Genomic DNA, 9615 nt, shown 5'->3' with positions numbered 1-9615 from the left:
TCCCCAGGCTGTGAGTAAACGTTACTAATAAGCTGCTGTGGGTAGTATCTGTCCAGTGTCAGGTGTCGTGTGTTCAGCCACCCCCAGAGCACTAGGGTGGAAATTCCTCCATCACCAGTGGGATGAAGGGGAGGAGAATAAAACAGGTATTGTTGCCAAAAATGTATGAGTTCAATCAAATCACAGGAACACATCAGACAAACCCAAGTCGACAGACATTCTATAAAATACCTGACCGGTATCTTCAAAAGCGTCAAGATTGGGAAAGACCCAGAAAGCTGAAGGAACTGTCAGCCTGGAGGAGACTAAGGAGAAATGACGGCCAAATGCAATGTGGTATCCAGAATGGGAGGCTGGAATAGAAAAATGAGATTACTGGGACAAATGGTGAAATTCAAATAAAGTATGTAGATTAGTTAATAGTACTGCATCAATGTTAATTTCCTAATTTTGATAAGTTTTCTATGGCTATGTAAGATGTTAACATTAGGGAAATCTGGGTGAAGGCTTTCTATACGATTCGCAAAGTATCTGTGAGCCTAAAATTATTTCAAAATAAAGCATTAAAAAAAATTCAGTGGTTAAAGGAATGGTTATTGTATAAACGACACTGTTTAATAATAGTTTAACTAATTGAAATACCGTTAGGAGGATGGATAAATGCTCGAGCCGCCTCATCCATTACAAAACTATTTCAAACTGCTTTAGAGAGCCCATTAAAATAAATGAAAGTGCAGTCATCTCCAAGATGTAGATGAGTATTTATCTGCTCTTCAGAAGATAACCATTTTAAGTATAAAAGCAATGGAATACCATACATAGAGAGAGAGAGAGACAGAGACCAGAGAGATACAGAGAGAGGTGGGGGAGGGGGGAGAGAGACATACATTTCAATACTTACAATTTAAAGTCTGAGATATCGAAACAAACCGCAAACAAAACTGAGGTGGAAAGGAGAAATACCTTTTTTTTTTTTTTTAAGAAGCGGAAGGCTGATCGAGGGATTTTAAAGAGAGAGCGCGAAATGATTAGCCACACGACTGAAGCGAATCACAGCTGAGGAAAGAGGAACGCACGGAGCGTGGACAGGACAGTGGACCGAGCAATCCGTTCGATTGCCTTTCTTATTAACCCCCAAACCTTGACCCTGGGTAATTTAATTTAGGTCAATAGAGGCGTAATTTATAGAAAGAATGCTGTTGTAACTTACCTGATTGGAACAAGAGTTGGAAAAAACTTGAGCTGTCCAAGACCCCAGCAGTAGGAGCACGTTCCTCCCTCTCTGAAGCTCGCAGCCGACAAGCCTCAGCGTTTCCGGCACTGGGCGTCTTAACGCTTCTCTCTCAAAGTTAAACTCGCCGGAAAAGGACTTGGATTGGTGCAGCTCAGGTCAGGTGACCCCCTATCCCTCAATCTACTGGGAGGCGGGGCCAGATTCCCGACCCCACCCAGAGGGACCGAGGGGAGAGAACCTTATGCGTGAGAGGGTTCTTCTCAGGCGCCAACCCCACCCTCCTACATCTCCTTGGCACAGTGTCTCTCCTCGTGGCCTGGGCAACGCCTGGCCAGGGTTTCTGCCAGGCCCCGTCTCAAACCTAGAGAGCTGACGTCCAAATTGATAGGCTACACAACAGGGTGTGTGAACTTTAAAACGAGTGGCCACTGATGACAAAAAGCCGTCAGACTTTAGTGTCCCTGGGGCTCTGCTATAGATAGATAGATAGATAGATAGATAGATAGATAGATAGATAGATAGAGATATCTATCTATCTATCTATCTATCTATATCTATATTTAACATCTTTATTGGAGGATAATTGCTTTACAGTGGTGTGTTAGTTTCCGCTATATTAAACAAGCGGTCGAGTCCCCACCAAAAGATAGGAAAAATGTATTCTTGCCTCTGTGCAGTAAAGCCAGCAGAGCATTTACATTATTTGACAAAAGCAACGGAATGGAGAAAACTGCCGCCCGCTGATACCTCTCCTATCAATTGCAAGGATAGCTAATAGTATTTGTTTCCAACCCTCTCCCTGGACTCCTGATTCCACTTCTTCCCTGTCTGCTTCCTTTTCTGGTCCCAATTGTTTATCACCTTTTGGAATACAATACACTTTATTCATATGCTGTTTTGTAAATTGGCCATCTCCCGTGGTGGAAAAATATAAATTCCAGGAGGGCAGGAATCTTTGTTGGTTTGTTCATTAACATATCCTAAGTGCCTATAGTAAGTAATGCCTGGTTCACTGGATACTTGAATATTTGTTGAATGAATTTTTCTCCAGACACACTAGCCTCTTTTTTGTGCCTCTAACCCTAACTCACCAAACATGTTCCTCTACAATTATGTGTTTTCCTGTAACAGCCTGCCCCAGATAGCCCTATAACCACCTTCCTCACTAAACTCACATCTCTGTCTGTCACCTTATCAGACAAGCCTTACTTTTCTTCATGACACTTAGCATTTGATCACAGCTTTTCTGGGTTGTTTTTCTTTGTTTGTTCGTTTGTTTTCAGTTTTTTTTTTTATTTTGCTTTAGTTTAATTTTGTTTTTTTCTGTTTTCTTTCTTCAACACTTTTTCTTTCTTTTTCTGTTTTCTTTTTATTTATTTTTGGCTGCGTTGGGTCTTTTTTGCTGCGCACAGGCTCTCTCTAGTTGCGGCGAGCGTGGGCTGCTCTTCATTGCGGTGCGCAGGTTTCTCATTGCAGTGGCTTCTCTTTTTGCGGAGTACGGGCTCTAGGTGTGCGGGCTTCAGTAGCTGTGACACACGGACTCAGTAATTGTGGCTTACACCGTCTAGAGCACAGGCTCACTAGTTGTGGTGCACGGGTTTAGTTGCTCCCTGGCTGTGGGATCTTCCCGGACCAGGGCTCGAACCCGTGTCCCCTGCATTGGCAGGTAGATTCTTAACCCGTGCAACACCAGGGAAGCCCAACATTTTTTCTTATACTCTAATTGCAGACAAAGAAGTAGACCAACCACGGCCATTTTAATTTTTTTTTTTAAAGACACTCCTCGTATTCTTATTTTTTTAATTAATTTATCTATTTATTTATTTTTGACTGTGTTGTGTCCTCCTTTCTGTGCGAGGGCTTTCTCTATGCGGCGAGCGGGGGCCACTCCTCATCGCGCTGCACGGGCCTCTCACTATCGCAGCCTCTCTTGTTGCGGACCACAGGCTCCAGATGCGTAGGCTCAGTAGTTGTGGCTCACGGGCCCAGTTCCTCCGCGTCATGTGGGATCTTCCCAGACCAGGCCGCGAACCCGTTTCCCCGGCATTGGCAGGCAGATTCTCAACCACTGCGCCACCAGGGAAGCCCCCATTTTAATTTTTGCAGTACAATGTCATCTTTCAGTAGATGAGGTAATGGCATCAAATATCTTAAGACTGGATCCCTGGTTTTATGGCTTTACCACTTAGTGGTACCACAAGCTACATGACCTTGGCCAGGCACATCAAGTCTTCCAAGATTTCATTATCCATATTCAAAAGGAGAAGGGCAATATTTTTTTGGAATTTTATTTATTTATTTATTTGTTTTCAGCAGGTTATTACTTATCTAGTTTATACATATTAGTGTATACATGTCAATGCCAATCTCCCAATGCATCCCACCACCATCCCCAACCCCCCTCCACTTTCTCCCCTTAGTGTCCATACATTTGGTCTCTACATCTGTGTCTCTATTTCTGCCTTGCAAACCGGTTCATCTGCACTATTTTTCTAGATTCCATACATATGTGTTAATCTACGATATTTGTTTTTCTCTTTCTGACTTACTTCACTCTGTATGACAGTCTTTAAGTCCATGCACGTCTCTACAAATGACCCAAATTTGTTCCTTTTTTATGGCTGAGTAATATTCCATTGTATATATGTACCACATCTTCTTTATCCATTCATCTGTCGATGGGCATTTACGTTGCTTCCTTGACCTATCTATTGTAAATAGTGTTGCAATGAACATTGGGGTGCGTGTGTCTTTTTGAATCATGTTTTTTTCTGGTTATATGCCCAGTAGTGGGATTGCTGGGTCATATGGTAATTCTAGTTTTAGTTTTTTAAGGAACCTCCATACTGCTCTCCCTAGTGGCTACATCAATTTACATTCCCACCAACAGTGCCAGAGGGTTCCCTTTACTCCACACCCTCTCTAGCATTTGTTGCTTGTAGATTTTCTGATGATGCCCATTCTAACGGGTGTGAGGTGATACCTCATTGTAATTTTGATTTGCATTTCTCTAATAATTAGTGATGTTCAGCAGCTGTTCATGTGCCTCTTGGCCATCTGTATGTCTTCTTTGGAGAAATGTCTATTTAGGTCTTCTGCGCATTTTTTAATTGGGTTGTCCATTTTTTTAATATTGAGCTGCATGTGTTGTTTATATATTTTGGAGATTGATACTTTGTCCGTTGATTTGCTTGCAAATACTTTCTCCCATTCTGAGGGTTGTCTTTTTGTCTTGTTTATAGTTTCCTTTGCTGTGCAAAAGCTTTTAAGTATCATTAGTTCCCATTTGTTTATTTTTGTTTTTATTTCCATTACTCTAGGAGGTGGATCAAAAAAGATCTTGCTGTGATTTATGTCAAAGAGTGTTCTTCTGATATTTTCCTTTAAGAGTTTTCAGGTGTCCGCTCTTACATTTAGGTCTTTAATCCATTTTGAGTTTATTTTTGTGTATGGTGTTAGGGAGTGTTCTAATCTCATTCTTTTACATGTAGCTGTCCAGTTTTCCCAGCACCACGTATTGAAGAGACTATCTTTTCTCCATTGTATATCCTTGCCTCCTTTGTCATAGATTAGTTGTCCATATGTGCATGGGTTTATCTCTGGGCTTTCTACCCTGTTCCATCGATCTATATTTCTGTTTTTGTGCCAGTATCATATTGTCTTGACTACTGTAGATTTGTAGTATAGTCTGAAGTCAGGGAGTCTGATTCCTCCAACTCCGTTTTTTTCCCTCAACATTGCACTGGCTATTCAGGGTCTTTTGTGTCTCCATATAACTTTTAAGACTTTTTGTTGTAGTTCTGTAAAAAATGCCATTGGTAATTTGTTCAGGATTGCATTGAATCTGTAGATTGCTTTGGGTAGTATAGTCATTTTCACAATGTTGATTCTTGCAATCCAAGAACATGGTACATCTCTCCATCTGTTTTTGTCATCTTTGATTTCTTACATCAGTGTCTTATAGTTTTCTGAGTACAGGTCTTTTACCTCCTTAGGTAGGTTATTCCTAGGTATTTTATTCTTTTTGTTGCAGTGGTAAATGGGAGTGTTTCCTTAATTTCTCTTTCTGATCTTTCATTGTTAGTGTATAGGAATGCAAGAGATTTCTGTGCATTAATTTTGTATCTGCTACTTTACCAAATTCATTGATTAGCTCTGGTAGATTTCTGGTGGCATCTTTACGATTATCTATGTAGAGTATCAAGTCATCTGCAAACAGTGACAGTTTTACTTCTTCTTTTCCAATTTAGGTTCCTTTTATTTCTTTTTCTTCTCTGATTGCCGTGGCTAGGACTTCCAAAACTATGTTGAATAATAGTGGTGAGAGTGGACATCCTTGTCTTTTCCTGATCTTAGAGGAAATGCTTTCAGTTTTTCACCACTGAGAATGATGTTTGCTGTGGGTTTGTCATATATGGCCTTTATTATGTTGAGGTAGTTTTCCTCTATGCCCACTTTCTGGAGAATTTTTATCATAAATGGGTGTTAAATTTTGTTGAAAGCTCTTTCTGCCTCTATTAAGATGATCATACAGTTTTTATCCTTCAGTATGTTAATATGGTGTATCACATTGATTGATTTACATATATTGAAGAATCCTTGCATTCCTGGTATAAATCCCACTTGATCCTGGTGTATGATCCTTTTGACGTGTTGGTGGATTCTGTTTGCTAGTATTTTGTTGAGGATTTTTGCATCTATATTCATCAGTGTTATTGGTCTGTAATTTTCTTTTTTTTGTAGTGTCTTTGTCTGATTCTGGTACCAGGGTGATGGTGGCATAGTAGAATGACTTTGGGAGTGTTCCTTCCTTTGGAAGTTTTTGGAAGTGTTTGACAAGGATGGGTGTTAGCTCTTCTCTAAATGTTTGATAGAATTCACCTGTGAAACCATCAGGTCTTGACTTTTGTTTTTTGGAAGATTTTTAATCACAGTTTCAACTTTATTACTTGTGATTTGTCTGTTCATATTTTCTATTTCTTTCTGTTCTGTCTTGGAAGGTTATACCTTTCTAAGAATTTGTCCATTTCTTCCAGGTTGCCCATTATATTGGCATATAGTTGCTTGTAGTAGTCTCTTATGATCCTTTGTATTTCTGCTGTGTCTGTTGTATCTTCTCCTTTTCATTTCTAATTTCATTGATTTGAGTCCTCTCCCCCTTTTTCTTGATGAGTTTGGCTAAAGTTTTATCAATTTTGTTTATCTTCTCAAAGAACCAGCTTTTAATTTTATTGATCTTTGCTATTCTCTTCTTTGTTTCTTTTTCATTTATTTGTGCTCTGATCTTTACGAATTCTTTCCTTCTACTAACTTGGGGTTTGTTTGTTCTTCTTTCTCTAGTTCCTTTAGGTGTAAGGTTAGATTGCTTATTTGGGATTTTTCTTGTTTCTTGAGGTAGGATTGTATTGCTATAAACTTCCTTCTTAGAACTGCTTTTGCTGCATCCAATAGGTTTTTCGTCATCGTGTTTTCATTGGCATTTTTTTAAACATCTTTATTGGAGTAAAATTTCTTTACAATGGTGTGTTAGTTTCTGCTTTATAACAAAGTGACTCAACTATACATATTCATACATCCCCATATCTCCTCCTTCCCTCTTGTGTTCATTGTCATTTGTCTCTAGGTATTTTTTGATTTCCTCTTTGATTTCTTCTTGATCTCTTGGTTATTTAGTAACACATTGTTTAGCCTCCAGGCGTTTGTGTTTTTTACGTCTTTTTCCCTATAATTTATTTTTAGTCTCATAGCTCTGTGGTCAGAAAAGCTGCTTGATATGATTTCAATTTTCTTAAATTTACTGAGGCTTGACTTGTGATGCAAGGTGTGATCTATCCTGGAGAATGTTCCGTGTGCAATTGAGAAGAAAGTGTAATCTGCTGTTTTTGGATGGAATGTCGTATAAATATCAATTAAATCTATCTGGTCTATTGTGTCATTTAAAGCTTGTGTTTCCTCTTTAATTTTCTGTCTGGATGATCTGTCCATTGCTGTAAGTGAGGTGTTAAAGTCCCCCACTATTATTGTGTTACTGTCAATTTCCTCTTTTATAGCTGTTAGCAGTTGCCTTATGTGTTGAGGTGCTCCTATGTTGGGTGCATATATATTTATAATTTTTATACCTTCTTCTTGGATTGATCCCTTGATTGTTATGTGGTGTCCTTCCTTGTCTCTTGTGACATTCTTTATTTTAAAGTCTATTTTGTCTGATATGAGTATTACTACTCCAGCTTTCTTTTGATTTCCATTTACATGGAATATCTTTTTCCATCCCCTCACTTTCAGTCTGTATGTGTCCCTAGTTCTGAAGTGGGTCTCTTGTACACAGCATATATATGGGTCTTGTTTTTGTATCCATTCAGCAAGCCTGTGTCTTTTGGTTGTAGCATTTAATCCATTCACATTTAAGGTAATTATCAATATGTATGTTCCTATTACCATTTTCTTAATTGTTTTGTGTTTGTTTTCGTTGCTCCTTTTCTTCTCTTGTGTTTCCCACTTAGAGAAGTTCCTTTAGCATTTGTTGTAGAGCTGGTTTGGTGGTGGTGAATTCTGTTAGCTTTTGCTTGTCTGTAAAGCTTTTGATTTCTCTGTCGAATCTATCCTTGCCAGGTAGAGTAATCTTGGTTGTAGGTCCTTCCCCTTCATCACTTTAAATGTATCGTGCCACTCTCTTCTGGCTTGTAGAGTTTTTGCTGAGAAATCAGCTGTTAACCTTCTGCAAGTTCCCTTGTATGTTGTCATTTTTCCTTTGTTGCTTTTAATAATATTTCTTTGCCTTTAATTTTTGTCAGTTTGATTACTATGTGCCTCCGTGTGTTTCTCCTTGGGTTTATCCTGCCTGGGACTCTCTGTGCTTCCTGGACTTGGGTGGCTATTTCTTTTCCCACGTTAGGGAAGTTTTCGACTATAATCTCTTCAAATATTTTCTTGGGTCCTTTCTCTCTCTCTTCTCCTTCTGAGACTGCTATAATGCAAATGTTGGTGCGTTTATTGTTGTCAAAGAGGTCTCTTAAGCTGTCTTCACTGGTTTTCATTCTTTTTTGTTTATTCTGTTCCACAGCAGTGAATTCCACCATTCTGTCTTCCAGGTCCCTTATCTGTTCTTCTGCCTCAGTTATTCTGCTGTTGGTTCCTTCTAGTGTATTTTTCATTTCAGTTATTGTATTGTTCATCTCTGTTTGTTTGTTCTTTCGTTCTTCTAGGCATTTGTTCTTTCATTCTTCTCAGTCTTTGTTAAATGTTTCTTGCATCTTCTCGATCTTTGCCTCCTTTCTTTTTCTGACATCCTCAATCATCTTCACTATTATTATTCTGAATTCTTTTTCTGGAAGGTTGCCTATCTCCACTTCATTTAGTTGTTTTTCTGGGGTTTTATCTTGTTCCTTCATCTGGCACAAAGTCCTCTGCCTTTTCATTTTATCTATCTTTCTGTGAATGTGGTTTTCGTTCCACAGGCTGCAAGACTGTAGTACTTCTTGCTTCTGCTGTCTGCCCTCTGGTGGATGAGGCTATCTGAGAGTGGCAATTGATGTGACTTCTTAAGACTGTTGATTGTGTTCCATTCAGAAAATGCATATATAGGGCTTAGCACAACACTTGACAGTGATGATAAATGGATAATTATGATCATTATCATTGTCTTATGTTATCAGAATTGAGCATCAAGAGATCTAGGGTTCTTCCTAGTCTCTATTGCTTAAAAATATATTTTTCAATTTCCAAGAAGTCACTTTATTTTATTTTATTTTTTAAAAATATCTCCAAACTAAGGAATGTGCAAACTGTATTCAGCATTTTTTAAAATAAATAAATTTATTTATTTATTTATTTTTGGCTGTGTTGGGTTTTCGTTTCTGTGCAAGGGCTTTCTCCAGTTGCGGCGAGCGGGGGCCACTCTTTATCACGGTGCGCGGGCCTCTCACTGTCGCGGCCTCTCCCGTTGCGGAGCACAGGCTCCAGACACGCAGGCTCAGTAGTTGTGGCTCACAGACCTAGCTGCTCCACGGCATGTGGGATCTTCCCGGACTGGGGCACGAACCCGTGTCACCTGCATTGGCAGGCGGATTCCTAACCACTGCGCCACCAGGGAAGTCCAAGAAGTCACTTTAAACCACACTGTGCTTTAGATTGTGTTTCAGTCCAAGGGAATAATAACCCCTGTCAATACTATTTACCATAGGTGGTTTAAGGAAAATGTAAGTATTTAACGTATCTCAAACCCAGTATCACTTTTTTAATGTGTAATCGTCAGTTAAAGTGCTTAGGCTGTCCAGAAAAACTTCTAAAGAGCCCCAGGCAAGGATAATGAAAAAGCCTGTTCTCCCTCCATCAAAGGACAAGACATTAGCCCAGCCTAATGTCAGGTTCTTCCCAGACAATCC

Source organism: Balaenoptera physalus (assembly GCF_965194825.1).
Source record: "Balaenoptera physalus genome assembly, chromosome: X".
NCBI classification, from domain to species: Eukaryota; Metazoa; Chordata; class Mammalia; order Artiodactyla; family Balaenopteridae; genus Balaenoptera; species Balaenoptera physalus.
This window is presented reverse-complemented; position numbering follows the sequence as displayed.